Raw genomic sequence first — 17,185 nt, 5'->3', positions numbered from 1 at the left:
TTCAATACCCTTCCAGGACATTATGGCTTTTTTTTTTTTGAGAAACTACAAGTCGCTTCTGGTGTGAGAGAATCAGCCGTCTGCAGAAATGTTGCCCAGGGGACACCTGGATGTTTTACCATCCTGTGGGAGGTTTCCTTCATGTCCCCACATGGGAAGCTGGAGGTGACAGATGGGAGATCACCCCAACTTTCAGATTCGTACCACTGAACTTCAGGTTAGCAGTTCAGCCGACACAAGGGTTTAAGCCATTGCACCACTGCGGCTCCTTAGGACAGTATGGTGTATCCAAACATTTCAGCCCTGCTACATATAAAACAAAGGACCTAAAATTCCTTTATTAGGTAAAGCACCTTCTATGGATGAGTCTACACATGTAAATGCATTTACAGAATGTTTATCCTAGCCTTTATATAGTTATATTATTTATCCTGCTTACAGAGATGCAACATATATACTGTAAGTGTCCAGATAAAATGAACCTTACAAAATGGATGTGATCAAGTAAATACTATGAAGCACTAGCGTAGGATGGTCTGGCCCAGTTTTCAGGATCACACCTTCAATATGAATCTGTTGTATCTCCAGCTCTTTCTGGTTTATGTAGACCCATCACAACATCTTTTCATCCCATTAAAATAATATTTTTATGACTTTCAACAAAATGATACTGTCACAACAGATTTCTAAATTTCATAGTTTCGGAAGATTTGAAAGGTCACTTCCTTTCCACCCAACTCCTCAGCCCGAGACCAATAAAATTGAACTGTCAAGTTGCACATAAATAAACCAATGCTTACATTATTGCATAGCTACAAGAACTGACTCTTTATTCATCATAAATTATCCACACATTTGCAGAGAGAAGTAATTAAAAGATGAGCACATCACAACCAAGCGGGTTATAAAGGGAGAAGCAGCTACGTCCATCGCCTTGATTACTTGGTCTGTGATATTTTGTGTAATTATGCTAAATCATATTTAATCCATTCGGGCTACTGCTGGCAGTATTTTTGATATCTTAATCTAGCTTTGCATTTTAAACCTTATGATCCCCTCTAAAAGAGCAGAAGGTAGCCCAACTGGAACTTGGAAGGGACCACCTTAACCACAGTGTCATTGGCAAGTTACGATGGAGAAGTTGCCCACAGCTTAGTAGCAATTGTCATCCTCCGTACCACAAATTTTCATTAATAATGTGCTTAATTTACATTTTGATTTTAATTGTTCTTGGGAGACTACCAAGAAACCTGTTAAATAAAATAAAACCAGACATCAGCAGGCATTCAGTGTTGCAGTCAGAGCTTTGTAGCCTAGAGTTAAGGATCCATAACTGCTCTGTATTCAGTAAGACTGTGTAGAATTACAGAAATGCCACTTCAATCTAAATAACACAAATCAGCAAAAGAACTGCATTGAGCCTCTGATCAGGGCACAAAGAGCGTGATGTTTCCATCTTCCTTCCACCAATAAATGTGTAGACTACTAAAACAGATTAGAGGCAGGGCAGGCATTCAGGCTAGGATACCATTACTTATAGTTACATAACTAAGTAGCTGATGTAGAATATTAGAAGTTTTGTTTTTCTAGGTAAGTCTGGAACATATTGTATAGCCACGATAGAAGTTATAAATATATATTGATATATTATCATGGGTAAAGGTTTCCCCTTGACATTAAATCTAGTCCTGTCCAACTTGGGGGTGGAGGTGGTGCTCATCTCATTTTCTAAGCTGAAGAGCTTGTTGTCTGTAGATGCCTCCTAGAATATGTGGCCAGCATGATTGCACGGAGTGCTGTTAGACCCGTCGCAAACTCTGTTCCTGCAGGAGCAAACCTTGCTAGCATGTCCCTGACGTCATGAGACTCCGCCTCTCGCCCCGCCCCTTTCTCCGCCTCTTTCTCCTTGCGAGAGTGGTTTTTCCTTTGCTAGGGCAGCATTGCCAGCATACTCTCTCAGTTGGCAGAATTCAACTGAGAGAAAATGCGGGCAATGCTGCCCTAGCAAAGGAAAAACCACGCTGGCAAAGAGAAAGGGGCGGAGAAAGAGGCGGGGAGAGAGGCGCAGGCTCATGACGTCAGGGACGTGCTAGCAAGGTTTTCTCCCGCGGAAACCTAGTTTGCGACGGGTCTTACATTCCCGCCAAAGCGGTACCTATTGATCTACTCACATTTGAATGTTTTCGAGCTGCTAGGTTGGCAGAAGCTGGGGCTAACAGCAGGAGCTCACCCCGCTCCCCAGATTCAAACCTGCCATCTTTCAGTTGGCAAGTTCAACAGCTCAGCGGTTTAACCCAATGTGCCATCAGGGGCTCCATTATAATAATACCTCCAAAATTAAATATGTGCTCACCATTCTGTTTATGGTTAGTCCCACACAAAGTACACAACCACAAGGCCAACCAAAAACTTCCATATATCTGCAGTTGTTTGGTGTATTGCAAAACCAATGAATGGCCAGTGAATCTCATATCTTGTGGGCCAAAGGACAAGTCAGGTAAATTACTTTTTTTTTCTTGAAAAGTTTCACACTGCCAATGTAGATATCTGGTGTGATTCCCAAATACTTATTCTTTCCATATGGATATACTGCGGTGGCCCCTGCAGTGAGCATGAATGTTGTGTGCCCTTCCTATGTCAGACCAGCAATTAAATAGTAGTTTGAGAACCACTGTTTCAGTCAGCTCTATAGTTACAACACAGGTACAAACGATAAAGGTCTTTATTTCATTTTGAACAATAAAACTTCTCTAGAAGGACATTGTAATATGTTAGTTCATCAGATGCACATCCTGCATGAACATATTTATGTATACTTAGATTGTTTGTGTTTGTTGTTGTTTATTCATTCAGTCACTTCTGACTCTTCATGACTTCATGGACCAGCCCACACCATCACCACCCCCAGCTCTTTCAGAGTGAAGCCAGTCACTTCAAGGATCCCATCCATCCATCTTGCCCTTGGTCAGCCCCTCTTCCTTTTTCCTTCCATTTCCCCAGCATCATTGTCTTCTCTAAGCTTTCCTGTCTTCTCATTATGTGACCAAAGTACTTCATCTTTGCCTCTAATGTCCTTCTTTCCAGTGAGCAGTCGGGCTTTATTTTCTGAAGTATGGACTGGTTGGATCTTCTGGCGGTCCAAGGCACTCTCAGAACTTTCCTCCAACACCACAGTTCAAAAGCATTTATCTTCCTTCACTCAGCCTTCCCTATAGTCCAGGTCTCACATCCATAGGTTACTACAGGGAATACCATTGCTTTAACTATGCGGATCTTCATTGCCAGTGTAGTAAATCATTTTCTCTTTTTTTATGCTAATCTTTGCACTGACGGATCTGTTTAAGCAGTTTTATATTCATAGTTTTTTCCCAGCATTTTAACTCTAATAACAAAGTTTATACAAACCATAAAATACATTTCATATATAGTATCTTGAAATCTAGTATGCAAAGGAGTCCTTACGTTCTACATTTCACAAAATGTGTGCTATAGAATACGTATTTTTCTACTTCAATCCGTTTCTTCTCTGATATTCTAAAATTATTCAGGAAAAAAAACTACTGGGTGAGCCCAGGACATAGCTGGCCTTTTGAAAAGTCATTTAATTTCCAGTGTGACAGACAAGCTTTCAAATAGAGTAATGGCAGATGGAAAATTTGTATGAGCTTATTAAATATTTTTAGGGGATATAAAACAATGCTTTCAATTTTAAAACATGTGCTTTAATGTTTCCGTGCATGAATCATGGTTTCTTTTAATAACATTTCCTATTTTAAACTGGAAGTGAAATGTTTTTTTTTAAAAAAAAATCTTAACATAACTTTTGAATATGCTGCATGAGGAGCAAATATTATCAAAATACCAGATTTCATTTTCCACGTGAAAAGTGATATTTATAATTTGAGGGATGAGAGGGGAGGGAAGATGCATTTGTTTTGAACATACATTATTATACTGATCGGAACTTAGGAAAGGTGCTTACTTACTTAGAGTTGAGTTTCTAGAATTCTGAGAATTTTCTAAAGTCTCTTGTTGATGGCAAATGACACTGTCAGAAAAACTATTCACCTGGTATTGTGAAATACACAGGAAGCTTTGGTATTTACAACAATTAACATTGTGAACCCCCCAAATGTTGTGTGAGGGACTGGTGTTGTATTTGTGTCCAGTGGTTTCAACAGCTTCCTTCTTTTCTGGACCTGCAGCAAATGGCTCACAGACTAGAACAAATCTTTGATCAGCACTTTGAATTGTACTAATGGTACTAGCCACTGGTGGTAAAACCACCACAAGCTTTTAAGTTGTTTTCTACTTATGTGAATAGCCTGGCAGAAAATGCCAGTGCTTGCCTGAATAAACAAGCAAGCAATAAAGCAGTGGTTCTCAAGCTGTGGATCCCCAGATGTTTTGGCCTTCAACTGGTAAACTGGATGGAATTTATGAGAGTTGTAAGCCAAAACACCTGGGGATCCACAGGTTGAGAACCACTGCAACAAGGAAAATGTTACCCTTTATCTTATCCCACCAGGAATAAAATAGTGCCATTGCTCCACTCCCATAATGGCAGCTTCAATTACTTTTGACCTTCAGCTCAAGCTGGTGCAAAGTTGAATTCAACAAATAAAGGGATAAAAATGATTATACATACAATAGCAATGAAATGGCTAGAAAGAGAGAATATTGAAAAGATGGGGCTACTATAAATGGGATTAAGCATCTCAGATACATATTCTGGAGCAGAGTGGAAGGAAGAATCATATAAATGACATCATGGGGGGGAAATCCAGACAACTAGTAATTCACATTCCATGCACAATTTTGCAATTAAAGTAGTGAGCCTGGTAGTGAGAGTTAAACTCTCTGATCCAGGAAGATTGCATGGTAACCTTGAACTATGACTGGAAATGGGATATCATTCTTCAGTCTACCCTATATGGTTCTATTCCAGCATTACAGAAATGTTGGGAAGGAAAATAAGACTGGCATCATAGTTGACAAATGTGTAGAATGCTCATATGCAAGAGCAGCTCTGAATATTAAATATTGGGCCAAATACTATATTCCCAGAGATGAAAATTTAATCTCAGTGTCCAGGGAAGGGGGTGGGGCATTTGGAAGCTGAAAGGAAATATTGGGATCATATCCTACTCCCAATAATGTCATTGAGATCTGATGAATTGCCTTGTAAATGGACTCAGACTAAGGCAGGTCTTTTCTCTTTTCTTCAGATGGTGCTTAACCCATTTCTAAACTACTAATATCTTTAACTACAGTTTAGTACAATGACAGCAGAGAGCTAGACAACATTTTCTGTGAAATAAACAGTTGCACATTGAATTCTTGGGTGGCAGCGAAAGTCAGTGGTGCTTTAGCCAACCCAGCAAAGAAATGAAACAAAGCTTTCTGCTGAAATGCACTTAACTTCCTTATAGGGGCAAAAAATGTCTAGAGCTGTCAAATTAAATCAGTTCTATTTCCTGGAGAAAGGAAGGAGGGGTGTCTGCCTCTCTTGTGTTGAGGGGTGGGTAGTGGGGATGGTGGTGCAGGAATGTCAATAGATTTGCTTATTATTATAGCCAACTCCAGCTAAATAAAACTTGTGTACTTATATAAGTTTATCTTCCCTCACAGTGAGAAGTTCCATGGAATGTGCTGAAATAGAACACTCTGAAATTATTGCTTTGTTTGACTGCATACTTCCCATTAACTCATTGCAATTACTGCTTTCAAAAAAGCACTGATAGCAACTAGACAAAAGGTGGAGAAGCATTAGAGACAAGAGATGTAAATTGTTCCTTTTGTTTTTGAAAACCTGAATCCTTGAGCAGTTGGCAAGCATCTTTCCTTTATAAAGTTCTATGTTGCTAAATAATAATAACTTTATTTTTATACCCTGTCTCCATCTCCCCAAAGGGACTTGAGGCGACTTACATGGGGCCAGGCCCAAATAACAAAGTTAAAACAGAGCACATCAAAGTGCATCAACAGCAATTTAAAACAACATTAAACAAAAGGTAAAAAATAAAGAAGAGATTTCTAGAAGCAGAACATTATTGCAACTGCTGGACACTTACTAATACATTATTGAAAGTAAATGTGCGCTGTCACGTGCAGAAAATTAGCTATTTTCAAAATCTTTTTAGAAAAATAACTCTTTAACAACCACAATTCCAAACTGATAGGATCAGTCACTATCCTGTGACCCATACACAACATAGAATCATAGAGTTGGAAGAGACCTCATGGGCCATCCAGTCCAACCCCCTGCCAAGAAGCAGGAATATTGCATTCAAAGCACCCCTGACCAATAAAGTATGTGGTATAAACACCAAGAACTGAGAAGCCCTGCCACTCTACTGTTGTAACTGGAAGTCAGCTATTACCAACAGTGCTATGGATTTTGAAGAGAAATGTGGTGAGTGGAAGGCATGCCAAGCAAACCCTTGTTACGACCACCTTCCACCTGGAAGACTATGTCCTCAATATGAAAAGCCACGTGGATCCAGAATATATCTTCAGTCATGTGCGGATCCACCACCAAGACTCTACCTCTGGAAGACAATCATACTTGGTCAAGAGTGATTGTTGTGGCATTATATTGGCTAAGACTCTGCAGGAAAGAGGATATATAGTGTGAAGTTACATCAGAGAGGACTTTGCAGTTACCCTTTCTCAGAAAGCTCACTGTTTTCTTTTTGCTCCCACCAACCTAGCCATATAATAGAAAGTGGAGAGAAGGGGATGACCAAGAAGTGTACAGCAATATGCCTAAAGCCCACGGTATGGCAACCACATCACCCTTCAAGGAGCCCTGGTAGAGCAATGGGTTAAACCCTTGTGCCAGCAGGACTGCTGAATGAAAGGTCAGCAGTTCGAATCCAGGGAGTGGAGTAAGCTCCAATCTGTCTCCTCTAGCTTCTCATGCAGGGACATCCCACAGGATGGTAAAACATCCAGGTGTCCCCTGTCAATGTCCTTGAAGATGGCCAATTCTCTCACACCAGAAGCAACTTGCAGTTTCTCAAAACACAGGGAAAAAAATTCTTCAGAATATATGGAAGATCACTGGGTGGTCTTGGAGGGTGACTTCATCACTTTGCATCTAACTACAGGCACATATTCAGATGCTTCTTGGCCATTTCTTGCCCCCTGACTGTGGGGTGATGGCAAAAAAGTGTGTCTCTGTGTGTGCTGGTTATTAAGTGAGGGAGGTAGAGATACCAGCCTTCACAATGACAAAAGAAATTATATATATCAGCATAAATTATTTTTACACCTACACATGTCACTAATGTGCCAATCATTATTATCCTAATTAAGAAAATATGAATACATTTGCTTGCTTGACATGAATACTGAACATATCAGACTCATTTAGTACCAAGATTTCAATAACTTTTGTTTGTATACCTTTAAACTTACAATTACAGTTGAAAGGGCTGGAAAAGTGTCTTTACTGAACGTGGAGATGCATAAGTTACTGCGCTCAGACACAGTGACATATAACTTTGTACAATTTCTGCATTTTTGTAGTACATACTATAGAATAGCATTTATTTTGGTTTCTGCAAACAAGGAATATTCATGAATAAACCATGTATCAATTTTACTATGTTGGCTAGAGTCCACTGAAGCTGTAATCCAGTAAATCCAGTAACATCTGGAGGCCTATAGACTCCTCACACCTTGCTAGGGCTTTCTCCTTATAATATAAAATCCACACAGAAAAACACTGGCAGTCCTTAATAGGAAACATACAGATTCTTGCAAGAACAACAAAACAAAACCTGGCGCGTAGGCCACCTTTTGTTCATCACAATAGTTCTCTAAACTTGACTTAAGTTGACTTAAAATGATCAATGAGGGCAAAGGAAAAATGACTGCTTTTATTCAGTTCATTTAGGCCAAAGCAATAATATCCACACAAAAATTAAATTCCAGTAGCTACTTCTTCTCTTGAAAGCAAGCTTATGTATTTATTTCTGAATCTTTACCAGATGAATCTGAACTCACTTGTAGGACTCAGAACTCACATGTTACAAATAAAGAATAACGTGCAATTAATTAGTTTTCCCAATAACAAAGACATCATTGAAAAATTAACTAACAAACTCCAAATGGCTAAAGAAAAAGAAAAAAACAATTCAGACTGCTTTAGTGTTATGGGGGAGGAAAGGCAGAAATAATACTGGACTTCCAAATGCATCCAATTTTAAATTATGACTTATGGCTGTGTATTTTAATATGAAATGTAACCTTGTGTACTAAATTTCTAGTGTACCCAGGAATCCACTTCATTAAGGTTCCCACTTCTTCACTCCCAGTACAGGTGAAATCCCTGCAAATTTCCCTATATTGGAAGCAGAGAGAACAAGCATAATGATGGGATGGGGTGTAAATATGGAGGGAGAAAAAAAGGGATTTGGAGGAGGGTAAAGTTTGTTTTCAGAGTCATGTTATTTATCAAGAAGCAATCTATCCTACAACCATTCACCTCGATATAAGACCAAGTTAACACAATAACAGTTGCTTATGAAAAAGACTGCACTGTTAATTGAGCTTTGAAAAAGAAAGTACATTAACATCAAATGTAGGAATACTTCTACATGTGTTTAGCGACTATGAAACTGATTTTGTGTAAAGGCCGAAATATAAGGGAGAGGATCTCCAAGTAAAGACCTGAAAAGAATTGTTCTGCCACCCAATGAGTATTTTATTTTAACAAAGAGGACACCTCTCTAGGAATTTCCAGGTTTTCCAGCATAACTACGGTTGACTTCTGCTGGAAGTTTACTACAGAATTGCACTGGAGGACCTAGAGATTCCTAGAAAGAGAAAATTAAATAATCAAATCAATAAAAGGCCAAAACCATAAACGTGGAGGCATGACTACATAATACAAGCACATCCTTGTGTGTTCCACCTGCTTGGGCCAGGTGGAAATGGTATGAATGTAAAAAGATGATACTTGTCTGAAAAGCTCTTTCAGGGAGAGCTATTTTTTTTAAAAGCGGTATTATAGCGTTTCATGCACTCATGCCGGTCACATGACCTTGGAGGTGTCTATGGACCTCTTCAGCTTAGTAATGGAGAGGAGCACCACACCCCAGAGTCAGATACGACTGGACTTAATGTCAGGGGACAACCTTTACCTTTTACCTATCATAGCTAGTAAAAATAGCTGGGTTTTTTTTTTGCTATTTTTAAGTTTTTAAAAATTAAACTTAAAACAATTTTAAGATTTTAAAATCTTAAAAAGATTTCTATGCCTTATAATAATAATAATAACTTTATTTTTATACCCCACCTCCATCTTCCCAAAGGGGCTCGGGGCGACTTACAAAGGGACATGCCCAACAAAACAGGTTAAAATAAGCATCGAAAAACAAGCAATATCAAACATCTATAAACATAAAATCAGACAACATTATAAAAACAATTAAAAGTAATATCATGGCTGAGCAAATAAAGTGCTGGGTTCAGTTCATAATTACTAAGTGCATCGAACCCTAAGTAGAGCCAGGGAAAGTATTGAGTATTATCCCTGGGACAAGACTGGACGTAATAGGAATAACTGTAAGATGAAATTCTGATGACTTTTTTACACATTACATTTTACAAAGCTAGAAGTTTCAACAATATCTAGAATTCTCTTAAACATCATGACAAATAGCAGATTCTGAGAATTGTAGACCAAATAGTAATCGTTCAAAGCTGTGCATTCACATAGGTATATACCTAGCAAAGACAGAGAATTAAACTGTATCTTAAATGATTTGTCAGGAGGCTATGACTGGCTTCTTCATATTGATTGTTTTACTCCATGTTAAATTATACCTTGTGAGATGTGAAACAGCATTATGAAACAGCCATTTCTGTAGGGTGCATACAAACATACACAGAGCTATGTTAAGCCCAGCTATAAGCTAATTATAATATTATGAAGATTTTGAAAATGATCAGAACTAAAATACAAGTTTCAGAAATGAGGCTCATCCAAACTGTATTCAAAAAAGAACATTACTTTAATAATGTTGTTATTTTATATACACAACATGTGATTGGTTTCTAGCAAGCACACAATCTGTGTTGAATCAAGAGCTTGGAGACAACTGTTTCCTCAACACTGTCCGATCAATAAACATAACTTTAAATGTGCTTTTCATTGTTGTCACACCTGTTCTGTTTTAGTTGCCCAAATAGCTCTTTATGAGTGAAGCGCTCTCTAGCACTATTTTTAAAACAATACACATGCAGAAAATGTGGCAGGAAGACAATACAATGCTTAGAATAAATGTTGTTAAATATATATTTAAAGAACAGATGGAGCAGGTGTGCAGCTCATGAACTTAGGGTGGAAATGAGGATCAAAATGAGAGATTTTCAGAGTTTGTCACTATGGAACCCTATGTTGCCTAAACTAAAAAGAACAAATATTGAAGATGGCTTTATAGGTAGCCTGATGCTAACCTTCTGAAGATTTTGATGTTACTTGTTTTGATGCCTTTTTGTTCTGCTGTTGACTTATCAGTTCCATACAAAAGAGAGCACTTACTCATCCCATCATCCACATGAGCGATGCAAGCTAGGAGGGCCAAGATGTGAGAAACTGTTGGGTGAAACAAGGTGGAGATAACTCTGTGGAGTCCAGAAAAGTTCCTGATGTTCAAATCAAAGGTGTAGATTTTCCAGAAAAAGTAGAACTTGTTTGTTTCTGGAAAAACATCCAGTCCCGGTTCTTTAACTATTATCACCAAATTGGGAGGGATAGCCAATACTCCAGAAGACAGGAGCAGAATTCAAAACTAACAAAATGAAGTTCAACAGGGACAAATGCAAGATACTCCACTTAGGCAGAAAAAATGAAATGCAAAGATACAGAATGGGGGAGGCCTGGCTTGACAGCCGTACATGTGAAAAAGATCTTGGGAGTCCTCGTGGACAACAAGTTAAACACAAGCCAACAATGTCATGTGACAGCTAAAAAAGCCAATGGGATTTTGGCCTGCATAAATAGGAATATAGTGTCCAGATCCAGGGAAGTCAAGCTACCCCTCTGTTCTGCCTTGGTCAGACCACACCTGGAATACTGACTCCAATACTGGGCACCACAATTGAAGGGAGATGTTGACAAGTTGGAATGTGTCCAGAGGAGGGTGACTAAAGTGATCAAGGGTCTGGAGAACAAACCCTATGAAGAGCAGCTTAAAGAGCTGGGAATATTTGGCCCTCAGGTTTGTTTGCTGCTGCCCTGGAGACTAGGATGCAGAGCAATGGCTCCAAATTCCAAAAGGAGATTCCACCTGAACATTAGGAAGAACTTCCTAATGGTGAAAGCTGTTCAGCAGTGGAACTCTCTGCCCTGGAGTGTGGTGGAGGCTCCTTCTTTGGAGGCATTCAAACAGAGGCTGGATGGCCATCTATTGGGGGTATTTTGAATGTGATTTTTCTGCTTCTTGGCAAGGGTTTGAACTGGATGGCCCGTGAGGTCTCTTCCAACTCAATGATTCTATGACCAACACAACTGCTTTAAATGCTATATTGAAAGATATGCATGGCAGAGGTTGGATTGGGTGGTCTATGTGGTCTCTTCCGACTCTATAGCTCTATGTGCTTCTGTATTACAAATTTGGAAGATTTGTAATACAGAAACACCCTGTATTTTCTGAAATATTTATAATAATGCAAAAAAGAAGAATGTGTACTTGTGGCTACATCTAGAAAAAGAGTGCTTTTTTAAAAAGGGGCATCTACTTTTTAAAAAGCTGTGCAGGATCTATTTTACACCAACAGTTTAACTTCCTTTTGTTTGCTGAGGAGTAATAGTAGTACTTTCAGGTTTATTCATGCACTCTCTACACTACTTATCAGTTCTATTTCAAGTTGAGAAAATAATTTAAAGAATAATACATAGAAGTTCTTTTTCTATAATGAGCTCATTTGTCATGACTTATCGTTGTAAAACAGTCAAGACAATTATGGATAATACTGTGGGTTTTTACTATGGGTGGAGAAAATGAAATATTTCCCACAGAATTTCCCAATACTACATTTTCCCACAGCAGATTTACCACCACTCCATTTTCTCTGGTGTGATAAGTCTTCCACTAAAAAATGGAGCACTGGAAATTTTCTGGAAAATTATTTCCATTTCCCACATTTCTAGTTCAAACTGGTGATCCAGCCTATGTAAAATGGTAAACAGCCAAGGCCCAGATGCTGAAAGTAACATGATATAAACAATGGAGTAACAAGATATTTGGGAGATTGAGTAGAGAGGGTGTGATGAAGTCAGAGTCCAAAAGTAACACAGGGCAAAACAACACTACTTTACTGGTGTAACATTGTATTCCTACTTTTAAATGTTGCCTTTTAAGGACATTTTAAGGTATGTTATTGCATGCATTTTGACAGCCATTCTTTTATTAAATCTGAAGAGTTTTTTTAAGGTAGTGGAAAGTAACCAAGAAGTAAGAAGTGATATAATGCAATGATGTAATGAAAATAGCTACTTTTAAAAAGCAGTATTACAATAAGTAACAACAGTAAATAATGTCTTAAAACTAACTTTCCAAGCTCTGCTAAAGAGCTCTATTAATAGGATTCTAATTTTACCCTTGTGTCCACCAGTAATTTTTTTTCTTATCTCCAAACCCAAGACCCAACCAAGTAGAATAGGACAGAGAAATACTGATTTGTAGCATTGAATATTTGTCTTAACTAGACACTGCCAGGAAATGTGGTACGGAAAAAAAGCCAAGATAGTATAATGGTTAATTGAAAGAATAATCTATTGCAACTACTTGAACATACCAGGTAATTATTGGTTTTCCCTGAAGTTTCTCTTGGGAGCATCAAAAGCCAATATTATCTTATCCCAGACAGAACTTAACATATTGTAGGCTAAATCATGTTGGGCTGCAACATTTCCTTACCATTGACTATTTTGATAACTTTACCTGTAATCTTTGCTAAGATCAACTCCTATCTTGTGTGTTTTTTTTGTTTGTTCAGGAAACCCTCCTACATTAAAGAAAGAGAGAGGGCAGGCAATCTTTCTATTTCTCATACAGCTCCAAATCCACAAATTGAGACTTCTTGAAGCCAGATAATAATAATAATAATAATAATAATAAGTTGTTGTTGTTTATTTTTGTACCCCGCTTCCATCTCCCCAAAGGGACTTAGGGCGGCTTACATGGGGCCAAGTCCAATCAACACAGTTAAAAAGTAATGCATTAAAATGCAAACAACAGCATAAAACAACATAAAACAACAACATTATAACAATATATATAAAACAGGCATCAAAACCAACAACCAATAACAAATTCAATTTATTGACACAAGTGAGCGGACTGGTGCAACAATAATTTAAAGGATAGGCTAGTAAGTAAAGTGCATAGGACATATGGCTGCAATAAGGATAAGAGTAATAGTAAAGTGCAGGGTCCTATCTGGGGCCAACTATCTACGGAATTGTCTACTTAAAAGCACAACGGAACATGCACATCTTTAACTCTCTGTGGAAAGTAGACAGGGAGGATGCTAGCCTGATCTCCCGGGGGAGGGAATTTTAGAGCTGGGGGGTCACAACCAAGAAGGCCCTCTCTCTTGTCCCCACCAACCGTGCCTGAGACGGAGATGGAAGCGAGAGGAGAGCCTCCGAGGAGGATCTTAGACATCATACAGGTTCATAGGGGAAGATGCAGTCCGAAGATAGGCAGGTCCCGAACCGTTTAGAGCTATTTAGGTAATGACCTTGAATTTCACTATGAGATCCCAAATACTTTACAGTGAAACAGGAAATCCTGGAGCTTGTTTCCATGCAACACCACATTGCCCAATCGAAAAGAAACAAATGTTTCAGAACTAGCTTAGGCAATGCACCCTGGATTTCTTTTAATGGATTGGCTTGTTTTAGTTGCAAACTGCCTTGGATCCTCTGAGAAAGGCGATATAGAAATTTCCAAATAAATAAATAAATAGTTCTAATTTGTTTGTATCATTGGATCAGAACAGATTTAAATTAGTGGGTTCCAGATATGGATCCATATAAGACCTGAATTGTTTTGTGTTCATGTTACTGACTGTTATCGCAATTTTTATGGTGAAGTGTGGGTATAAACAAGCACTCACATTTGGTGAGAAGAATGAATTACTGGCTAAATTTTTAGGCAAAGGGATTGAGAAAGTTCAGCGTGTGAGCCACATGCTCTTTGGGCCTCCATTCTATATCCTTACAGAAAATGAGGATATTTTCCCAGAAAATGTCAAAGGTTCCCTGGCTCCAAATATCCCCAAATTGCACAAAAACAACAAGAACCACCACAACAGTTTGAATTCTCTAGGCACAAACCACCCTCACTATCTCCAAGCTCAAACAGTTAAAGTCAGCCACTATTAATGCCATTAGAGCACTTCCACTTATGCTGGGGGGAACATTAAGGCTGATGGCAGGGAAAAGGACTCTGTGTCTTCATAGCTGTCTTAACCAGCTCTTTGAGGTTTTTACATTTTTATTGGCATTTTGTGGTGATGTCAAATTTGGTGATTAGGAAAAATAACCTTTCCGTCAAACCAGACTACACGTTTGTGATATGTTTAAGAATGTCAAAAGATATTTGCTTGTCATAGCACATGCTTTTTTCTAATTTTTGTATTTCTCATTTAACATATTTTGCTTTGTGTGCCTATTGGAAGATGAACATGGCTCGATTTGCTGAAAGACACATCCTTGGGGAAATCCCATAGTTAGAGGGAAAATGGGTTTATTTCAGGATATCCACATTCCTCTGGCATCTGATTTGACCTTCAAATGACACAGTTCCTATGTCTTTAACACTGGTTCAATGTAATGTATTTTGGCAGATGCAGCTTGTCAAGCAAGGCTATGAATTCCATGGCTATCACAGGAATTGCTATGAAATATTTAACCTTCCTTAAATCTGCTTATCCTACACTTCAGTGCATTTTATACTTTCCAGTGATGTGATTACTTTTTAAATTATTTTAAAAAGAATTCTCATTTATTAAATGTCACCTTTTCCAAAGTGAGCTAAAATCTGCTTTACATAATCTGTTTTATGTAGGATTTACTGGTCAGAAGTCAACTTTTTCCCCAGGGATATCAAATCACATACCACCCTGAAGCAAGCATTCACACAAAGAAATTCTAGAAGGGGCTTCGTGCCCCTTTTATACAGGTATCCAAGTAAGTAAACAAGCAGGTCTAAGTAAAGAACAAAAGGGAATTAAAGCCTCCATTCTTTAGCCTGAATGTTCATTTTAAAAAGTGTCTCAAAAGCTACCTACAAGGCTTTTCTATCTGCTGCAAAATGTCTAAACATTTAAGCTCCCATAAAGAAATGTGTCAGCGTATCAAATACATGCTAGAGGATGTGAAGGGCGATTATTCCAAAAGTAATGTTTTGGATGATAAGACGTGGCTTCAACTTAAGAACCTGTTCTTTCTAACATTCAAAAAACATTCTGTAGTTACAGATTCTTAATTTAACACAGGAAAAGAATAAAAGAGTTTCTTTTCACAGATTATAGTGGGTTCAGGAGCCACAAAGCACTTTGCCTGTTGCTGCTTCTTTGAATGCACTAACCAGCTCTGAAAAAAATGACCCATGATGACAAGGCAGTGAGGCTAAAAAAGGATGCTATCTATATATCAGTATTTGTCTTAGATGAACATGACCTTTCTTGGTAAGAAAATTGAAAGGCAGCTAAAAGGTTCTCAGCCTCCATCGTGAGAGCCCGGCTGGATCAAGCCAATTTCTAGTTTAGCATGCTGTTCCCAGAGTGGACAACCAGGCGCCCGCAAAAAGCCAACAAGCAAGACACACTTCGGCTCTTTGTCTCCGACAATGCAGAATCAGAGCCATGGTGTTTCTGATACTGGATATGTGTGTGTGGGAATATATCATTCCAAAGGAAATCCTATGATAGGGTCACTTTACAGTCACCATGAGTTGGGATAGTGGCTCAAAGGCAAACAAGAAGATACCCACAGCTAACAGCCACAGATAGCCTAAATGTCCATGTATTTATGTATGTGAAGAAGTATTTAATATTGTTTATCCTGACCCCCACGCCATTCAGCTCCATGGATGACCCTGATTCTAGTCCAATCAAAGAGGGATAGAAACTTCTCTTTCTTCACCTGTTTCACACCAGATATAATTTTACACCATTCTGCCATGTTCCACTTCACACAACATTATTTTCAGCTAAAAAGGCTCCAACATTGTAAGCTTTTCTCATAATGGAATTTTCTCAGTTTTTTGGTTGCTACTTTCTGTATGTTTCTCAGTGCTATAACATTGTTTTTGTGGCCTGATAACTAGAACAGGAGCCACAAAGGCCCCTGGTGGCACAGCGGGTTAAACCGCTGAGCTGCTGAACATGCTGACCAAAAGGTTGGCAGTTCAAATCTAGGAAGCGGGGTGAGCTCCCGCTATTAGGCCCAGCTTCTGCCAACCTAGCAGTTCGCAAATGTGAGTAGATTAAGAGGTACCGCTTCTGTGGGAAGGTAATGGTGCTCCATGCAGACATGCTGGCCACATGACCTTGGAGGTGTCTACGGACAATGCCAGCTCTTCAACTTAGAAATGGAGATGAGCACCACCCCCAGGGTCAGACATGACAAGACTTAATGTTAGGGGAAACCTTTACCTTTACCAAACTAGAACAGAACAACATGTTGCCAATATGGAATTACATTATCCTTTTAAAAGAGGCCGCACACAGAATAACTCTCCCACCCCCCGCCAACACAACCTCAAGATCTCCTTTGTGATCAGCCATCACCAGTTCCATCCCCATCACTACAAATGTTCCCAGTAGCGTAATGGATTAAACTCGTGTGCCGGCAGAACTGCTGACCAAATGGTCAGTGGTTCGAATCCGGGGAGCGTAGTGAGCTCCCATCTGTTAGTGCCAGCTTCCCATGCAGGGACATGAGAGAAGCCTCTCACAGAATGGTAACACACCCTGACATCCCCTGGACAACATCCTTGCAGACCGTCAATTCTCTCACACCAGAAGCAACTTGCAGTTTCTCAAGTTGCTCCTGACATGAAAAAAAACCCCCTACAAATGTGAAATGAATTTTTCCCCAAAGGTATCTTTCACACTTACTATGAATCACATTCCCATTTTAATGCCAATTTCCGCA

General features: G+C 38.9%; 1 protein-coding gene across 1 annotated transcript in view; it reads right to left on the bottom strand.

Annotated features, from left to right (window-relative positions):
- Window positions 1–17,185, bottom strand: part of ADCY5 (adenylate cyclase 5) — a 264,047-nt gene that overhangs the window by 144,899 nt on the left and 101,963 nt on the right. The gene's annotated exons all lie outside the window — the stretch shown is intronic.

The sequence above is a fragment of the Anolis sagrei genome, chromosome 1 (assembly GCF_037176765.1).
Source record: "Anolis sagrei isolate rAnoSag1 chromosome 1, rAnoSag1.mat, whole genome shotgun sequence".
NCBI classification, from domain to species: Eukaryota; Metazoa; Chordata; class Lepidosauria; order Squamata; family Dactyloidae; genus Anolis; species Anolis sagrei.
The sequence above is the reverse complement of the archived record's forward strand: the minus strand, read 5'-3'. Positions and strand labels throughout refer to the sequence as shown.